The following is a 20191-nucleotide window of genomic DNA, read 5'->3' as shown; positions in this document are numbered from 1 at the left end:
TCATCACTACTGAACTATTTTACCATGTTTACTATGTTTTCTATCATCTATGCTCTGGAGTTATATTTTTCATATTTATCTAATTGAAAGATTATATAATGGTTTGCTACTGTGCATTTCTTTGCAACTTGGTGTTGAGTAACATCTTGTAGCCTGAAATCAGCCATGATGGGAATATTTATACCATAGAAATCAGCAAACACCACAAATATTCAACATTTTATTACCTGCTCATGTGAGTCTCATGTTTCTTACTTGAAAACTGATCTGGAAACTACTTTCCATCAACTCACATCCCAGTTCCAATGGAAATGATTAGAAGAGACAAAAGGGGGAAATCCTGCCAAGCTGTCACCTGTGTGTAGAAGCAACCAGTTAATATGCTCAGATAGGCAAGGCTTTGAGAAAAGAAATCCGAGAAAGCCACCGGAAAGTGCATGTTCTACCAGTGAAAAGAAGAGTTAGAAACAAAAACTCCAGAATGAGGACAAAGAGCAAACATGTTAAGTAGCCCTATGTTTTCTTCTCTCCTTCCCACTTCTGCATTTTACATTATAGGTAATTCTAAAGGATAAAAGTCGTTCATGTAATAAATGTCATAGCTGCAATTAAAATATTTATTTGGAGTCCTCTCACATATTTAACTGCCTTGAGTACTCCCATAACAAGAAAAACATTCCCCCGGACAAACAAACAAAAAACAGGCCAACTAGTAACAGACATTTCCACAAAATTTGCGATTAAAGAAAGGTACCTAAAAGTGGTCCCCCTATTAAAAAGGATTCAGTCACCTCTCAAGATTATTCAGGCATATCCAAAGCATTTGAATCTTGAAGGGCTATCGTGCAACCCTGAATTAAATACCAACCCAAACCCCAAATCTAGCTATTTTTTGCTAAGGATTTCCACGAAAACAAATGGTAGAAGAAAACCTTTATTTCAAAGGATCCAGTATTCGTTCTCCTTAAGGCATCATTTTAATTTCTAAAGTTGATATTTGAAGCACTGTTTCCCCAGAGAGGACATAGTACATGATATACAAGGCGATGAGCAAGCTTCTGCTGAAGGGGTCCTGAGACTTACATGCCTATCTCCTTTCCACAGGCTCCCCCTCTGGCATCAGACAGTGGTGTCTCATCTTGCTAATTGAATTAGTCATCCCTATCTCTGCCACCATATCCTTGGGCTCACAGGAAAGGGAGACAAACTCAACACATGTGGCAGGTGGTGAATGAAAAGAATCAGGAAGAGGAGGAACTTAAACTATCTGACACTATAATAGGGGGCTTTACTTTGAAATCTCATGCTAACCAGAAAGAAAATTTGAATGGAGGTAGGAAGTGAAAGTAGCCAATGTCCCAAAACGTTAATAACAGTTGAAATAGGAAGGCCGCCCCCATGATCCAAGGCATCCTCATGATAATGATATCAGTAAAAGTCCCATCATTAAATGCACTCCATGTATCAGAACTGTGCCAACTACTTTATATTTTATCCCATTTTACAGATGAAAAATTGATCCTCAGAGAATTTAAGTTACTTGCCCAGAATCACACAGGTAGTAAGCAGTACAGCAAAGAAGTGAGGCCAATACCAATCAATTTTCAAAGACCATTCAATAATTCCAATATTGCTAATGTTGTGTTAATTTCTTAGTTGTGTCTGACTCTGTGACCCCATGGACTGTAGCCCGTCAGAGTCCTCTGTCCGTGGAATCTCCAGGCAAGAATACTGGAGTGGGTTGCCATTGCCTCCTCCAGAGGATCTTCCTGACCCAGGGATCAAACCTGGGTCTCCTGCATTGCAGGCAGATTCTTCACCATCTGAGCCACAAGGGAAGCCCATAATACTATTAACAGCATCTCCAAAATGAGCGATGTGCACCAGGATCTTATCTCCCTACTCAGGTGAGTTTGGAAATAACATAAGAAAATAAAATTTTTGCCAGAAGGTAAATGAGGACGAGGGAACATTCTTCCCTAAAGGTTTCAGAGGGAACAAGGCCCCACCAACACTATGATTTTGGACTTCTAGGCTGCAGAAGTCTCAAACAATAAATCTGTGATGAGTTAAGCCACCCAATGTGTGGTACTTTGCTATAGCACTGCTATAAAACTACTACCTGGATAGTCGGGACGACTGTGGAATAAGCCAAGGTGGAGGGGATAAAGGAATAAATAGTAGAACTTAAACTGTTCTACTTTAAGTTAGTATTAAGCATCTGGGTGAAAATTCTGAGAGGTCAGCAATAAAATGGGAAAGGGAAGATAAATGGATTTTACATTTAAGATATGTCTGGCATTCTGGCAAGCCGGGATTTCCTACACAATCCTCTATAGAATACTGATTCAGCAAGGTATTATTAGGTTTTATAAGGATAAAAGTTTAGGACAATCTGGGCCAAACAAATTAAAATGGGTTTCCTGGTTATATAATGAACGTTTCAGAGCCTCTCACTTGCTCATGGACAGCATGTGTTTTATTTATTTCATTTATATCTGTATCACTCTTCTTAGAAAGGCCTTAAGTCTCAAGGTTTATATAAGACATGCTCAGATGAGGAAACTTAATCTTAGGTTGACTAGTTTCTCAAGTATGAGGTTAATTTTTTCAAGCTCTCAACTCAACCATTAAACAGTAAAAGCTCAAATTTGAAGCCAGATCTAGATGAGTCCAAAGTCCATACACTTTTCATATTGTTGTTGTTCAGTTGCTATGTCGTATCCAGCTCTTTGCAATCCCATGGACTGCAGCATGCCAGGCTTCCCTGTCCTTCACTATCTCCCAGAGTTTGCTGAAATTCATGTCCGTTGATTTGGTGATCCCATTCAACCATCTCATCCTCCCTTCTCCTGCCCTCAATCTTTCCCAGCATCAGGACCTTTTCCAACGAGTCGGCTCTTCACATCAGATGGCCAAAGTATTGGAGCTTCAGCTTCAGCATCACTCCTTCCAATGAATATTCAGGGTTGATTTCATATATATCATTATGTAAATAACATAATACAACAAAATCTGCCTCCATGCAACTTTTGACAAAAAAGCAGAATTCTGGGTTAACTGGATTATCTTGGCATGCCATTGGCAAGATTTATAGGTGCTGAAATTGTGAGTGATTTAAGGGCATGTTTATTTGCAAAAAAGTGAAACTCACATGCTCAGAAATTGCTTCAAAATTAATTTCTAGCTTCCTTCCACTTGGAAAATAATTTTAGGGGAATGGCTGAAGCCCTCAATCCTTTAAGACTCATGGCAAAAGAAATGTTTTCCACTGAGAAATTCTTTTTTTTGAAGTAAATGTATTCCTATTTTTTTAGAATGAACCTCCTTTTTGCTATCTATTATGACTAAATTTTTCATAAAAAAATCAGGAAACACAATGTGGCAAATACAAGGATAAAACTGGGTATAATGGATAAGAGTATTTTGTGTGAGGATGGTCCTGGGAAATCTTTCAATGTCATCACCTTAAGCCATCACTTGTCACTAAGGTGACAAGAAATTAACTCCTCCTTGATTCCAAAAGAGACAGTGTTGTCATTGGGAGCAATCCCTATGCAAGAACTTAGATCATTTCAGTGTTTCCCTCATCTCTTCTGCACACATTATCTCATTGTATCCTCACCATCACTCTTGAAAGGAGTTAATGCAGCTCTTCAACAGAGACTCAGGTGGATGGAGCAAATTCCCAAGGAGTGACACTCTAGTCAGTAGCAGAGCTGGGACGGACCCCAAGTTCACAGGACTGGTCATTCATTTGATAAACAAATATATGTTAGCTCCTATGGAGTTTAGCTCTACTATGCGCAAGACTCCAATGCAGGCACAGAAAACGAAAGAGACAAAGTGTCTGCCTTCACGAAGCTTCCCACGTAAAGGAGACAAGAAAGAGGAAAGCTATTAAGAGAATCAAAGCAGGGTAAAGGGTTAGAGAGGGATGGTGGGGGAGTGGCATTTTTGGGTCGGGTGGAAGGGGAGGTCCCTCTGAAGAGGTGACACATGGGAAGATCTGAAGGTACTGGAGAGTTTCAAGTGACTATCTAGAGAGAAGAGTTTCAGGCTGGAGAATGCTGCTGCTGCTAAGTCGCTTTAGTCGTGTCCAACTGTGCGACCCCCTAGACGGCAGCCCACCAGGCTCCTCCAGGCAAGATCCTCCAGGCAAGAATGCTGGAGTGGGTTGCCACTTCCTTCTCCAGTGCATGCACTCATGCTAAGTCACTTCAGTCGTGTCCGACTCTGTGCAACCCTATGGACGGAAGCCCACCAGGCCCCTCTGTCCAGGGGATTCTCTAGGCAAGAATACTGAAGTGGGTTGCCATTTCCTTATCCAGGGCTGGAGAATAGTGACTGCAAAGACCCCTCCTCTAGAGAAATCAGGATGGAAGCCAGGATGGAAGCCAGGATGGTAGCAGTGTGAGAGTGATGGGGAGGGTGGTACAAATGGGATCAGGTATCAGACCATGCAGGGTGTTGAAGGCCAACATGTATTTGGGGGGCTCACTTCTTCCCAGCTCTGATGTTTCCATCATTGGTAAGGCTGGCCTCTTGCCACCCTCTTGTTCATTCTGAGGAGGGTAGGAGGAGAGGTAGAAAGATTTATCAGATAGATAAATGTGGATAAATTGGGCATGTTGGGCTCAGCTCTCCCAGTGTTTCCGCAGGAAATAGTGCTTTCTATCTCCACACGTGGGCTGTGCATGTCTGTGCAAGTCTTCTCTAGTCTGGGCTTTAGTTCACTTGCCTAGAAGTGAGAGCACCAACCCAACCCAGTCACTTTTAGTAAGAAAGGTAATATTTTACTCTCCACCTGCCTTGTTCCTTTGTCTTCTCAATTACCCCATACCTCAGGCAACAGCAAAAAGTTTGCTATTTGGGGAGGCTCCTTCAGAAACTCCAATAGAATGGAATTTGGGCTTTATGCTAAGGGTAATGGGCTGGAATTTTTTCCCACTACACCCCTCTGTCTCTATTATTCTGCAAACATTTCATCATATATGTGATTGAAAAAAGAAGTGGTTACTAGTATCAGCTTCACTCACATATTCAGAATTTGAAGTACCTAACAGTTTGGCTTGCCCACACCAGCCTTGGAAAGTTATGAAAATGGATGGTGAAAAATTATTTCTAAAATCAAACCATTTGAAATATCTACACACAGATAATAAAAGGGCAGCAAAGTCACAACCAGACTATTCAGCAATAACAAAAGGTTGCAGTTCTGAATCATCTCATTAAATATCCTAAAATTAAGTGTGACAGCATCCCAAGAGGAGACAACAGAAAAAGCCCACAGACTTGTTCATCTGGTTCTTGAACCATGGAAACACCCCCATTACTGCTTCTTTAGTGATTACTGAAAGCAAAACAAAACAAAACTATTTTTATTCTCTTATTTGCTGCATTCGGACTTGTCCACACCATCCTGCCAAAGTCATTAGTGATGTCCATGTTCCCCACTTTGCAAAAGAAAAAAAGTTTTGGCCACTATCTCAATTGACTTCTTTGACACATTGACATTACCCCTTTGGTAAATTCTAGAATGTTCTCCTTCATGGTTTCTTCTTCTTCTGTCTTCCTTTAAATACCGGGTTTGTCAGGAATCTATTCTTGGTCCACAGCTTATCTCACTCCACACACTCTCTCCGTGGTGGTCTCATCACTTTGAGTAGCACTTTCTATTGACACCGCTCAAAATAATAGTTCCTATTAAAAGGAACTCAGCTATTCAACTGCCTGCTGAACATTTTCACCTGATGTCCCATGAGCATATTAAACTAGCTTGTCAAAATGGAGCCTAATTTGTCTGTTAAAACAGTGAACTGAACACATTTGTTTCTGCTCCTTCATGAAACCCTGTTAAAGTGAAAAAGATACTTTCAAAGGTATAAATCCCATGCCCGCCCAAATAGAAACAACAAAAGCAAATACAGCACATCAGACTTTGTTGTTGTCAGATGGAGTGTGGGACTAACATGTACACGGTGTACATGTGTGTCCATGCATGTGTGCTCAGTCGTGTCCGACTCTTTGTGACCCCATGGACTGTAGCCCACCAGGCTTCTGTGTCCAGGGGATTTTTCAGGCAAGAATACTGGAGTGGGTTGCCATTTCCTCCTCCAAGGGATCTTCCCAACCCAGGGATCAAACTCATGTCCCCTGTATCTCCTGCAATGCACACAGATTCTTTACTACTGACCCACTGGGGAAGCCCTCACACATGCGCATTGCTAAATTTGAAACAGATAAACAAGAACCTTTTGTATAGCACAGGGACCTCTGCTCCCTAAATATCCTGAATGGGGAAAGAATTACATAAAACTGAACCACTCTGCTGTACACCTGAAACGGACACAATAGTGTTAATCAACTGTGCTCCAATATAAAATAAAAATTTTAAAAAGTGAACAAATCATTTGCAGATAATGAAGCCAGAATACCAACGAGAAACAAACTAATTAATTCACATTACAAACACAGAAAGGTTCAAAAATAGTACTGGATACAAAGAGGGTAACAGTGAGGCGTGCGGCTGAAAACAGAATTGATGAAACTGCGTGCAGCTGAAAACAGAAGAACTGAGGAAACTCTGTAACAGCAGGTAGAGCTTCAGATACCCTTCCCCACTCCATCAGGGGAAAGAAAAGAGTCTATAGAAAAGTTATTCTTTGGGAAATTAAGCTAGAGAAATTCTTGTATTGGGAATATGAAACAGAAAAAGTTGGGAATGAGGCACTCAATTGAAAACTAAGAGAAACTCTACCTACTGATATACCCCAAACATGCCCCTTAACACTCAGCTCTAAGAAAACTGTCTCTGAAGCTCTCCATGTCTCCATCTTTCACCCTGTGCAGGAGACTGAAGGATTCTTCTCTGGAATAAGTGAAGCATCTTAGAGAAAGGACCTATATATATGGACACGTGAGGTCCTCCAATGAAAATTCCTGGACCCACCAATCAATTTCAGGGACTTTCTGAAAAATCCCTTCAACACAATGGGGCTTCCAACCACGAGCTCAATTTCTCATACTTAATATAAACCAGACTGCAAAGAGCCACTGGACATTGGAAGAAAGCCTTTAATTTGAAAAGGAAAGAAAGAAACTATTTGAAGAAAAAAAAAACTCAGGAAAAAACTGTAATGCATAGAACTGAATAGCTCTTCAAAAACAAAAAATATCTTTCAGGAGGTAAGAAAAAACATTGCATTCATTAAATAATAGAATGTTATATGAAGAAGGAACAAACAGCAAGAATGTGCTCCTGAAAATTAAAACTAGGTCATAGTAATTTTAAAATTTTGATAAAAGAGTGGAACAGTAAAGTCAAAGAAATCTTGTGAAGGCCAATCTCTGACTAAGGGAAGCACTAGAAAGAGAAGGCAGGTAAAATTCAGGGTATGAAATTATTAAAGGAATAATACAGAGGTATAGACATAATTTCCAGATTTAGAAGAATCATCAGGTTCTTAGATCAAGGAACAAAAAGACATAGAACAAATTTCAAAAATAAAGAGACTACAGCAAACGTGAGAGAAAAAAGAGAGACAGAGGAAAAGACAGAGATAGTATATAAAAAGAATCAAGAACAAAAATGGCACTGGACTAAACAGCAGCAACGGCAGCTAAAAGACACTGTAGGAAAAAAATGCCTTTAAAATGCTTAGAGGAAAATCATTTTCAAACTAGAATTGTATACTCAGCCAAACTATCAAACAAAAATGATCATAAATTAAAGAAACATTCAAGTACACATAAAGCCTCAAAAAGTTGACTCATATATCACTTGTCAGAAAGCTACCAACACATATGTTCCACTAACACGAGAAAGTGAAACCCAAAGGGGAAAAACACGGGATCCCGCGAGCAGGGGAACTAACAAAGGAGCGCTCCCAAGATGACGGCTGTATGCCTGAAGGAAAACCAATGCAGACTGAAGCAGTGACACAGAAGAATCCAGGGAAGACCCTTCAGAAAAAAATAAAAGTCAGTAGATATTGATATGGTTCCACCCCTGGGTCGGGAAGATCCCCTGGAGAAGGAAATGGCAACCCACTCTATTATTCTTGCCTGGAGAGTCCCATGGCGAGAGAATCTGGTGGGCTCCAGACTGTGGATTCTCAAAGAGTTGGGCAGGACTGAATGACTGACATTCTCTCTCTCTCTCTCTCTCTCTCTCTCTCTCTCTCTCTCTCTCACACACACATATAAAAATATATATATGACTGATTACTTCATGAGTTTTGTGAAAAATCGTATCTAAGGATACTAGAGTTCTCTCAGTGAACAGAAGTTCTGATAGTGGCATGGAAAACTAAACAATCTGAAAAGAGGCAATTATTAACTCAATGAAGAATATCAAATCATACAAGAAAGGCACTGCAACCAGTGTACACTCCTTAGCTCAGTAGTGAGCAATACTTACACAATCAGTATAGTAAACAGAAGATATGGATTATAGCAGCAACAAAAAACTCTGTAATGCTTTGAACAGGGCAGAGGGTAGGAAAGCTGGGGTATAATGTATGTTAGAATGCTAAATTCTGACTTTGCTTAGTAGGAATTAATAGAAAATACCTCAGACTGATAAAAAGTGTAACTCTAAAACCAATACATCGAGAAACAGACTAAGCACATTATTTAGAAATGTGAAGTTAAAGACTAGAAGAAACATATTGGTCAATCTAGAAGAAATGGATTGATTCCTAGAAACATACAATCTTCCAAGACTGAGTCAGGAAGAAAGAGAAAGTCTGGACAGACCAATTACTTGTGATGACATTGACCAGTATAAAAGAGTATGGAAGGAGACCTCAGAGATAAGGGAAGGTTGGGGAGTGGTCAGATAGGGGACTAAAATTGTTTGTTATGAAAATTTTAATAAGACTTGGATTTTTAATTTATGTAGGTGAATTATGCTGACAAACATCAAAATCAGAAAAAAGAACAAATATTAGGGCGGAAATAAATGAAACAGAGACTTAGATCACTGAAACTAGGAGCTGGATTTTTGAAAAGATAAATCAAATTGACAGACTTTTAGCCTGACTCATCAAAAAAAAAAAGAAAAGAGAGAGAAAGAGAGATGGGGGGTCCAACTAAGTAACATTTAAAATGAGAGAGGAAGACATTACTGTCAATATCACAGAAATAAAAATAATCATAAGAGAACACTCTGGAAAATTATATACCAACATATTGGTCAATCTAGAAGAAATAGATTGATTCCTAGAAACATACAATCTTCCAAGACTGAGTCAGGAAGAAAGAAAAAATCTGGACAGACCAATTACTAGTGATGACATTGACCAGTAATCAAAAGCCTCCCAATAAACAAAGGTCCAGGACAGATGACTTCACAGGGGAATTCTAACAAACATTTATAGAAGACTTTATATCCTTCTCAAACTATTCCAAAAAGTTGAAGTTCAGTTCAGTTCAGTCGCTCAGTCGTGTCAGACTCTTTGCGACCCCATGAACCACAGCACGCCAGGCCTCCCTGTCCATCACCAACTCCTGGAGTTCACTCAAATCCACGTCCATTGAGACAGTGATGCCATCCAACCATCTCATCCTCTGGCATCCCCTTCTCCTGCCCTCAATCTTTCCCAGCATCAGGGTCTTTTTAAATGAGCCAGCTCTTCACATCAGGTGAAGAGGAGAGAATATTTCCAAACTCATTCTATGAGGCTAGCATTACCCTGACACCAAAACCACTCTGTCAAAGGTACATCCTTAGGCAAATCAATTCACTTCTCTCTCTAGACTTCACTTCCTTCATTTGCAAATTATGGGGATTAGATGTACTATCTAATTCCCAACATGCCCTCCTGTCTAGGAATTTCTAGGATTCTAAAAAGCAGCCAAGCATAGGGATAAAACTGCTGCAGGTTCTGAGTCACAGTGATGATTCCTGCAGGCTACCTCAATGAAAGAACTTTCATGTCTGTGTCGGGTGAACTTAACATTTGAGTGTCTGCAAGGCTGGAAATTGGTGAAAGGCTATTTTTTGGTCTATGCTACAAGACATTTATGTTTACTGAGCATAGAATTTTTTTAAAACCTATCACCAAATTCCAAATCAGTGGCTTCCAGTAAGTTTAGAAACAGAAGTCTCAGACTTTCTAGATACTAACATTTAGGTGCTGGGTTACAGTGAACTGCAGAAAGAATCTTGGTTTCATAGCAAGTGCCGTAGTCTCCCAGTTCTGAAAGTGCCTGTGCAATAGTACAAGGGGTTCACTCTCCTCCAAGCCAAGTTAATTCTACAAACATTCCGGTACTCAGAGGAGGAGAAAAAAAAAAAACCAAATTATTTCCAGATGATTTCTTGATTGCTAATAACATTCTTTGAAGGAAATGGCAACCTACTCCAGTATTCTTGCCTGGGAAATCCCAAGGACAGAGGACCCTGGAGGGCTACAGCGCACAGGGTCGCAAAAGAATAGGACATGATTTAGGACTAAACAACAACAATAACATTCTTCATCAAGAAACTTAGGCAGAAACTATTTCGTTTTAAGAACTAGCTATTACTGCCTTCCCCATGTGTCAAATATAAACTCTACAAGGCTCCAGACTGGTTCATTTTTTTTTTCATTTTAATTTATTCTGTGTGGTTTAAAGTGAAAGTTAAACATCATACAGACAAACCACAGACACTTTAGATATAGTGTTGACCATTATTAGAACAGTAATGGCAAATAATCAATTTACACAGATTCGTCATCTCTAATTTTACATCTCATTATACAAAGGTTAACTTTCTACATTTTTTGTGGCCCACCTTGGGAGCTTACCGGCTTTACCCAGTTAGGGCTTTCCCTGCAACAATCACATTTCTGGATCCTGCAAAGGTGGAGGCCTCTCCACATTCTTTCTCCATACAAAGAGTTTTCTCTTCTTTAACAGAACTCAATGCATTAAGGATTTTTCTGGGCATAAACTAAAGCACAAAATACTTTGCTAAAACTTGTGGAGGTGTCAAAGATTAAAAAGGTATAGAACTTACCTTCAGGAAAAGAAGGCAGGCATGCACAAAACCCAGTATCTGCAGGCAGACTGCTTGAGTTCTGCAGTAAGAGACAAGAAACATCATCCTCCAAACCACTACTAATCAACACAAGGCTTACTCACTGGCTGATTACCTCACTCCCAATGCCAAGCCTATTGCTCACTGTGCCGCTGGCTACTTCCAACTTCAAGAACAAAGGATAAAGAGAACAGATAGACACGTCAGAGTCAATTACAATAAATTACAGAGTCAATATAAATTCTGCTGTAAGCCCCATATCCTATTCCACTCTCTCTCCAAAGCTTTTGGATGGAAGGAAAGTAAGGAACGAAAGGGAACATGACTTTAGGTATGTAAGCAAGTGGGACAATGGGAAAAACAGAAGACTGATGGAGTGAAACAAGCAGGTAAACAAATAAAAAAGAGACTTTTTCTCTCTTAGCGCTTCCCAGGTGCTAGTAGTAAAGAACCTGCCTGCCAATGCAGGAGACATAAGAGACATGGGTTTGAGCCCCGGGTTGGGAAGATCATCTGGAGTAGGGTATGGCAACCCACTCAAGTATTCTTGCCTGGAGAATCCCGTGGGCAGAGGAGCCTGGGAACCTACAGTCCATAGGGTTGCAAAGAGCCAGACAGGACCAAAGAAACTCAGCATAGCATAGAGGACTGAAGGTGTGATCTTCAGAAGAATTAGTAAAGTGATTGTTAAACTGAACCTGAGCAGGTGGGATTTCTGAGAAGGTTTGACGCTTCCTGCAGAGTTAAAGAAGCTGGGTGACACAGACAGCGAGAACAGATTGGTAGTCACCAATAGAAAAGTGGGTGGGGCTGGGATGGACTCAGAGTGTGGGAGGCAAACTATTACATACAGGATGGATAAACAAGGTCCTACTGTATAGCACAGGGAACTATATTCGATATCCTAGGATAAACCATAATGGAAAAAAGTGAAAAAAATGTGTATATATACAACTGGATCACTCTGCTGTACAGCACGAATCTGCACGACAATGTAACTCAACTATATTTCAATGAAATACATTTTTAAAAAAGAAGTTAAGTGAAAATAAGACAGTGCCAGAGGGCAGATACCCCACTAAAAATAACCAGTTTTGATTTGAGCTTTCCTATGACTTATCTGCTAAATCAGAGGGGTGATAGGAAGGAACTCACATGTTCAAACATGTGATATAATGCCAGGCACGCAGTCAGTCAGCATTTGGGAAGGTAATACAGTCCAATGGGAGGAACACAAAGAATTTAGACACAACTTCAAATGTGGCTCCGCCGCCTAAAAACTGTACCATTAGACAAAGTACCTGTGTACAAGTGGACCTATACTACCACTCATTGTTATGATGGCAATGATACATGTACATATATGAATTCATACGCAATACTGTAGAGAGACAAAAGACAGTCCCTGCCCTCGGTTTCTAATTGAGACTGAAAAACAGCCCCTAACCACGGAATAGATGCTAATTAAATCTAATTTCCCTTGCTTAGTCAGTGGTAAATTATAATAAGATGGGTTTACAGAGCTGAGCATTTATTTATTCATCACATAGAGCACATACAAAAGTACTAATATAAAAAGGGAGAGGAAAGTTTTGGTTGCTAAACAGTTGGATAAAGGTTTGGTGACCAGGCATTCAGAATATGTGTCCCACCTGAGGTTTTGTCTGGAAAGTATGACCACCATCATGACAGGGTGATATGGCTCCCAGATTAAGTAGGAGCTGCTTTGTGAAAGATAGACGAATTCATTAGATTACCTAGATGCCTGGTATTCAGAAATGGCTTACACGGATAAAGCACTGTATACTCTAAAAGTCTTAGATAAAATAGTATTTCACTTTCTCTCTTCCCTACCCTGTCATTTCATTCTCCACCCTCTTTTCACAGCCTTTCTCCACACCACGCCTCCTGCAGTGGGAACAGGAAAAACATCACTCTACTTAAATAGGTATGCTCTTTAGATTGACTGTTGTAAGCTGTCAAGAACAGGGGCTACAACAATGCTGTAGGTAGAATCATCACTAAAATATTGAATGCAAATTGATCATTGAACATCTATATGTTTTTCTGTTCCAAGAATTCACACATAGTCAGATTTTCTCCAAGGTCTTGTCCTTTTTTTCTCCATCGTACACTTTCATTCAACCACCCCCTGGATCACTAACTGCTAGTCCAGAATTTTGTTTCGTCCTCACCTTGCTACTGGGTTCCCCACTCTCAGTAGGGGCTCCTCCACATGGGTACGCAATTGGTCCCTCAAACCCATGGAGTCTTATGACAAAACATTAACATCCCTCTTGAACTACCCCCTCCTCTGATTTCCCAATTCTTAATGGCACCCAAGGCTCTAAAACTGAGTCCAAATGTCAAGTTACAGGCAAAGTCCCGTCCTTCTTCCTCTTTTTCACATTTGGTGTACAAGTCAACTTTCACGCGCCCTGAGGACTTATGTCAAGCCTCCTAACTTGTCTGTAAGACTTCAGGTCCCCTCCACACCAATTCAGCCTAACACTGATGCTTAAGGGAACGAGCACAGGAGGGCTGAGAGGAGCAATTCCACGTTCAAGGTCAGGAGGGGCAGTGGTAAGGAGATACCCCTCGTCCGAGGTAAGGAGCAGCGGCTGCACTTTGCTGGAGCAGCTGTGAAGAGATACCCCACGCCCAAGGTAAGAGAAACCCAAGTAAGACGGTAGGTGTTGCAAGAGGGCATCAGAGGGCAGACACACTGAAACCATAATCACAAAAAATAGTCAATCTAATCACATGGACCACAGCCTTGTCTAACTCAATGAAACTGAGCCATGCCATGTGGGGCCACCCAAGACGGGAGGGTCATGGTGGAGAGGTCTGACAGAATATGGTCCACTGGAGAAGGGAATGGCAAACCACTTCAGTATTCTTGCCTTGAGAACCCCATGAACAGTATGAAAAGGCAAAATGATAGGATATTGAAAGAGAACTCCCCAGGTCGGTAGGTGCCCAATATGCTACTGGAGATCAGTGGAGAAATAACTCCAGAAAGAATGAAGGTATGGAGCCAAAGCAAAATCAATACTCAGTTGTGGATGTGACTAGTGATAGAAGCAAGGTCCGATGCTGTAAAGAACAATATTGCATAGGAACCTGGAATATTAGATCCATGAATCAAGGCAAATTGGAAGTGGTCAAACAGGAGATGGCAAGAGTGAACACTGACATTCTAGGAATCTATGAACTAAAATGGACTGGATTGGTTGAATTTAACTCAGATGACCATTATATCTACTATATGGGCAGGAATCCCTTAGAAGAAATGGAGTAGCCATCATGGTCAACAGAAGAGTCCAAAATGCAGTACTTGGATGCAATCTCAAAAAGAACAGAATGATCTCAGTTCGTTTCCAAGCCAAACCATTCAATATCACAGTAATCCAAGTCTATGTCCCAACCAGTAACAATGAAGAAGCTGAAGTTGAACGGTTCTATGAAGACCTACAAGACCTTTTACAACTAACACCCAAAAAAGATGTCCTTTTCATTACAGGGGACTGGAATGCAAAAGTACGAAGTTAAGAAACACCTGGAGTAACAGGCAAATTTGGCCTTGGAATATGGAATGAAACAGGGCAAAGGATAACAGAGTTTTGCCAAGAGAATGCACTGGTCATAGCAAACACTGTCTTCCAACGACACAAGAGAAGACTCTACACCTGGACATCACCAGATGGTCAACACTGAAATCAGACTGATTATATACTTTGTAGCCAAAGATGGAGAAGCTCTATACAGTCAGCAAAAACAAGACCAGGAGCTGACTGTGGCTCAGATCATGAACTCCTTATTGCCAGATTCAGACTGAAATTGAAGAAAGTAGGGAAAACCACTAGACCATTCAGGTATGACCTAAATCAAACCCCTTATGATTATACAGTGGAAGTGAGAAATAGATTTAAGGGACTAGATCTGATAGATAGAGTGCCTGATGAACTATGGACTGAGGTTCATGACACTGTACAGGAGACAGGGATCAAGACCATCCCCATGGAAAAGAAATGCAAAAAAGCAAAATGGCTGTCTGAGGAGGCTTTACAGATAGCTGTAAAAAGAAGAGAAGTGAAAAGCAAAGGAGAAAAGGAAAGATATAAGCATCTGAATGCAGAGTTCCAAAGAATAGCAAGAAGAGATAAGAAAGCCTTCCTCAGTGATCAATGCAAAGAAATAGAGGAAAACAACAGAATGGGAAAGACTAGAGATCTCTTCAAGAAAATTAGAAATACCAAGGGAACATTTCATGCAAAGATGGGCTCGATAAAGGATAGAAATGGTATGGATCTAACAGAAGCAGAAGATATTAAGAAGAGGTGGCAAGAAAACACAGAACTGTACAAAAAAGATCTTCATGACCCACATAATCATGATGGTGTGATCACTCACCTAGAGCCAGACATCCTAGAAAGTGAAGTCAAGTGGGCCTTAGAAAGCATCACTATGAACAAAGCTAGTGGAGGTGATGGAATTCCAGTTGAGCTATTTCAAATCCTAAAAGATGATGCTGTTAAAGTGCTGCACTCAATATGCCAACAAATTTGGAAAACTCAGCAGTGGCCATAGCACTGGAAAAGGTCAGTTTTCATTCCAATCCCAAAGAAAGGCAATGCCAAAGAATGCTGAAACTACCGCACAATTGCACTCATCTCACACGCTAGTAAAGTAATGCTCAAAATTCTCCAAGCCAAGCTTCAGCAATACATGAACCGTGAACTCCCTGATGTTCAAGCTGGTTTTAGAAAAGGCAGAGGGACCAGAGATCAAATTGCCAACATCTGCTGGATCATGGAAAAAGCAAGAGAGTTCCACAAAAACATCTATTTCTGCTTTATTGACTATGCCAAAGCCTTTGACTCTGTGGATCACAATAAACTGTGGAAAATTCAAGAGATGGGAATACCAGACCACCTGACCTGCCTCTTGAGAAACCTGTATGCAGGTCAGGAAGCAACAGTTAGAACTGGACATGGAACAACAGACTGGTTCCAAATAGGAAAAGGAGGACGTCAAGGCTGTATGTTGTCACCCTGCTTATTTAACTTCTATGCAGAGTACATCATGAGAAATGCTGGGCTGGAAGAAGCACAAGCTGGAATCAAGATTGCCAGGAGAAATATCAATAACCCCAGATATACAGATGACACCACCCTTATGGCAGAAGGTGAAGAGGAGCTAAAAAGCCTCTTGATGAAAGTGAAAGAGGAGAGTGAAAAAGTTGGCTTAAATCTCAACATTCAGAAAGCTAAGATCATGGCATCTGGTCCCATCACTTCATGGCAAATAGATGGGGAAACAGTGGAAACAGTGTCAGACTTTATTTTGAGGGGTTCCTAAATCACTGCAGATGGTGACTGCAGCCATGAAATTAAAAGATGCTTACTCCTTGGAAGGAAGGTTATGACCAACCTAGATAGCATATTCAAAAGCAGAGACATTACTTTGCCAACAAAGGTCCATCTAGTCAAGGCTATGGTTTTCCCAGTGGTCATATATGGATGTGAGAGTTGGACCGTGAAGAAAGCTAAGCACCGGAGAATTGATGGTTTTGAAGTGTGGTGTTGGGGAAGACTCTTGAGAGTCCCTTGGACTGCAAGGAGATCCAACCAGTCCATTCTAAAGGAGATCAGCCCTGGGATTTCTTTGGAAGGAATGATGCTAAAGCTGAAACTCCAGTACTTTGCCCACCTCATGCAAAGAGCTGACTCATTGGAAAAGACTCTGATGCTGGGAGCGATTGGGTGTAGGAAGAAAAGGGGATGACAGAGGATGAGATGGCTGGATGGAATCACCGACCCGATGGACGTGAGTTTGAGTGAACTCTGGGAGTTGGTGATGGACAAGGAAGCCTGGCGTGCTGCAATTCATGGGGTCGCAAAGAGTCGGACACGACTGCGTGACTGAACTTCTAAAGCACAAGACATTTCTCTCCTCAAATGCCTTCATTGGTTCCCAAATGCAATCAGAATAAAGTATAAACTTCCTGCCATGAAATTCAATGTCTCCCACAATGTGATTCTGGCATAACTTTGCAGGCCAAAGTGATATGACCCCTTCATAAAATGTATTCTCCCACCAAATCAAGTCTTTTTTTATTCCCAGCTTTACTTTGCTTTCTACGTCTTTACAGGTAAGCATAGCTCTAGGCAAATAGGAGACATCAAATCAGTATCAGTTCAATGACAATAGAATCTAAGTGGGAGTATACAATACACTGTAAAATTCTCTCAACCTTTCTGAATGTTTGAAAACTTTCAAAGTCAGACATTGGGAAAAATATTAGCCCATGTAAGATGAAGGAATGACTCTCTTGAGAGCTGGGTTCTTCTCTCCAGATAACCATACAGGTACAAGAAGATATGCCAAAGGGTCTTTCTGACAGATGAGTAACAAAATATGGAGTTCCAAGAGGGAAAGGAGGAAGAGCTGGCCCCGGGATGCCTAAATAATTATTTTGGCCGGTAAACAACCCTAGCAATTTAAAACTGCCACTAACTAGAATCAGAACACAGAGAAAAAGTTAGAAGATAAGACCTAAGGATACTGGAAAGATGTAATGCTAAGAATTTGCTTGTTCAGGTTAATGCATGCAGTTAGTCCCCCCACCCCCATCTTGCTCTCAGATTCTAGGTTAAAGCAGTAAAAGTAAAGCATGTGGCTTCATTCAAGGCAGTACCTGCAATATTTCCAAGAGAGAGGAATCTCAGTACTCTGGTTTTGGTGTGCTTATACTCAGCAGCATAGGTTTTATGAAGAAAGCACCTGACCACTCTCCTGTGAACTCAGTCTATTGCTTAAATCTTTGAACTTGCAACTGCACAGCATGAAAATTCAAACTCTATTACTGATTTTGACCAACAAAGTATAGTTCTTAGCCCTCTTACAGCTTACATCTCTCCCAAATCAGTATAGATATTAATGATTTGTTCTTCTAGAGGCACCTTTCTAATTATGCATAACTTTATTCTTGCTTGGAAAATTCTATGGACAGAGGAGCCTGGAGGACCACAGTCCATAGGGTCGCAAAGAGTCAGACACAAAACTTTCACACACTTCCCTACTTAAGTTCTTTTAAGATGTTCTTAGTTCAGTCCCTGAAAATCCCACATCATTAAACCCCTGGGAATGTTAAATAAACATGTTTGCTCTTTAAAATGAACTATACTTCCTATTAAGAATGGGTCGGTACCTATTCAACTTGGGTATTTGGAGAAAGATATAGGGGAGTCTGATGTTATCTGGGGCAGTAACTAAGTCCTTCCTCTCTTGCTGTCTTAATTCCATGCATACCAGGGTAATATTCAACACAATTTCCCCCTCCAACAAACCAAACATTTTCCACAACAAAAAGTCAGTAACAAAATACTATCATGGTGTTTGCATCTTGTTTCCCTCACCAAGGGGAGTGAACTGATGATAAACCCAGGGGACTTCCCTTACCACTCTTCTAAGTCATTTGAACTGCCTGTCAGTCAAAGCTCACTTATTTCTCAGGCTATAAATTAAGACTAGTAAAACTCCACTCTAAATTAGTTTATAAATGGGATTCACATATATTGTGGAGCCACTTATGCCCATCCCAAAGAACCAACTCCTGTGAAAGAAGAGTAAGACTGCTTCTTGCTAAGAACACTTGCATTACATTATAAAGGGTTTCCACTGGACTTAGATTAGCCTGGAGTACAAATATAGAAAGCCTAATCAGCTAAAGGGTTTTGACAACTTTTCAGACTTATTCATATGCCAACAAAGCCAGTGCAGTTACTTTCCCAAATCCCTATTTTTCCAATCCCTATTTTGAACAACTTTCTTAAAAGTATTTTTTCAAGTTAATCAAACTCCCACAGGACTTTTTTTTTTCCTCCTTAAATCTGTGTTCTTACTCATCCCACAACAACAACAAAAAAGAAAAAGTAAAAAGTTTTCATTGCACATTTAAGGGGATGTGGAAAGGACAAGTATCTTTTAAATGGAGAGACAGAAGCTTAGTAAGCATAAATAATTTGCTCAGGGTCACCACTTAGCCAAAGGCAATGCTAGGATTCAAATCCATACATATGCCAAAGTACTTTTCCCCCAGGACATCAAGGGGACCGGAAAGGCACTGGATGCTTCCATTTCACACACCTCTGCATGTCCCCCTGGCGCCTATGAATTTCCCTGCAGGGACCAAATCCACTTGGCAGGGAGCTCGTTCCACCTGCCCCGTGGCCTTGGTTTCCTCCTAGTTCTGTATTCCAGGAAAAAGAGCCTTTTCGTGTGCCTTCCTTGCTTCGCTCAAGCCAAGTCTCCTTTTGTGGGACACGCACTAACCGAAGGCATTTTCCACTTTCTTCCATAAGATCCATGAAATCAAAACATCCCAAAGAGACTTGCTGAAGGAGGAGGGCGTGTCCCTCCCACCCCTCTTACTGAGAATAACTGAGGACCCCACAGCATTGAGCCTCCCTGAAGCGCCCATGGCTTGGAAGAAGCCCAGGGGCGATGTCCTCAGATTGCACTGAAATCAGGAGCCTTCGGGAGCGTGTTCCCGGCTGAGCGCACGCAAAGAATTATCCAACTTGGAAACTACCAGCCAGCCAAGATCTCCCGACCCCATCTTACGCCACCGAGCTGTCTTCCTTTTCGGTGCCAAAGGCTGATGAGACCGCCCTCCCGGCGCCGGTGAGTCCCGGGACTAGCGACCTCCGCGGAGCCGCGCACTTACGCAGGCCAGACCGCGCTCCTCCCGGCTTCGGAGTGCACGAAGAACCGATCTCTCAGGGTTCCCGACTCCGGAAGAAGTAAGGCGGCTTTCTCCCTTGCCCCTCGTAGTCCCCCAGTGTCCTGCAGACCGCGAGGTTTAGAGTGCCCCTTTCAGGAGGAGGAGACCCACGTGACCTAGACCTAAGGGGCCAGAGGTACGTCCCCACCCATGTCTCCCCGCGATCTGGCCGCGCCCCATCAGCGTTTTTCCATCCTGAAAGAAACCAGCAATCTCAGCGTGAGATATTAACAATGAACCGAGGAAGATTGACCGTGCGGTGCAGCTCCATTTGATTTGTTTGTTCCTTTGTGCGTTTTGATTTTCTCTCCCACCTTTTTGAAGCTGCTATCTTAGAATTTCCACAGTATTTTGAAATAATTTCCCCAAGCTGG

The 20191-nt window shown here is 41.3% G+C and overlaps 1 protein-coding gene across 7 annotated transcripts in view; it reads right to left on the bottom strand.

Annotated features, from left to right (window-relative positions):
- The window catches only part of CPVL (carboxypeptidase vitellogenic like), a 133153-nt gene extending 113168 nt beyond the window's left edge, over positions 1 to 19985 (bottom strand). Inside the window, exons 1-3 of one of the 7 annotated variants that reach the window (XM_069586761.1) lie at positions 19761 to 19916; positions 11009 to 11069; positions 228 to 355 (exon numbers count right to left, since the gene is read on the bottom strand). The gene's annotated coding sequence lies outside the window, so the exon portion shown is untranslated. Of the gene's footprint in view, positions 1 to 227; positions 356 to 11008; positions 11070 to 19657 lie in introns of all 7 variants that reach the window. The other 6 variants (XM_069586756.1, XM_069586755.1, XM_069586758.1 and 3 more) reach the window with 6 other exon arrangements.
- Between the last annotated feature and the right edge of the window lie 206 nt (positions 19986 to 20191).

This window comes from Ovis canadensis, chromosome 4, assembly GCF_042477335.2.
Source record: "Ovis canadensis isolate MfBH-ARS-UI-01 breed Bighorn chromosome 4, ARS-UI_OviCan_v2, whole genome shotgun sequence".
NCBI classification, from domain to species: domain Eukaryota; kingdom Metazoa; phylum Chordata; class Mammalia; order Artiodactyla; family Bovidae; genus Ovis; species Ovis canadensis.
This window is presented reverse-complemented; position numbering and strand designations above follow the sequence as displayed.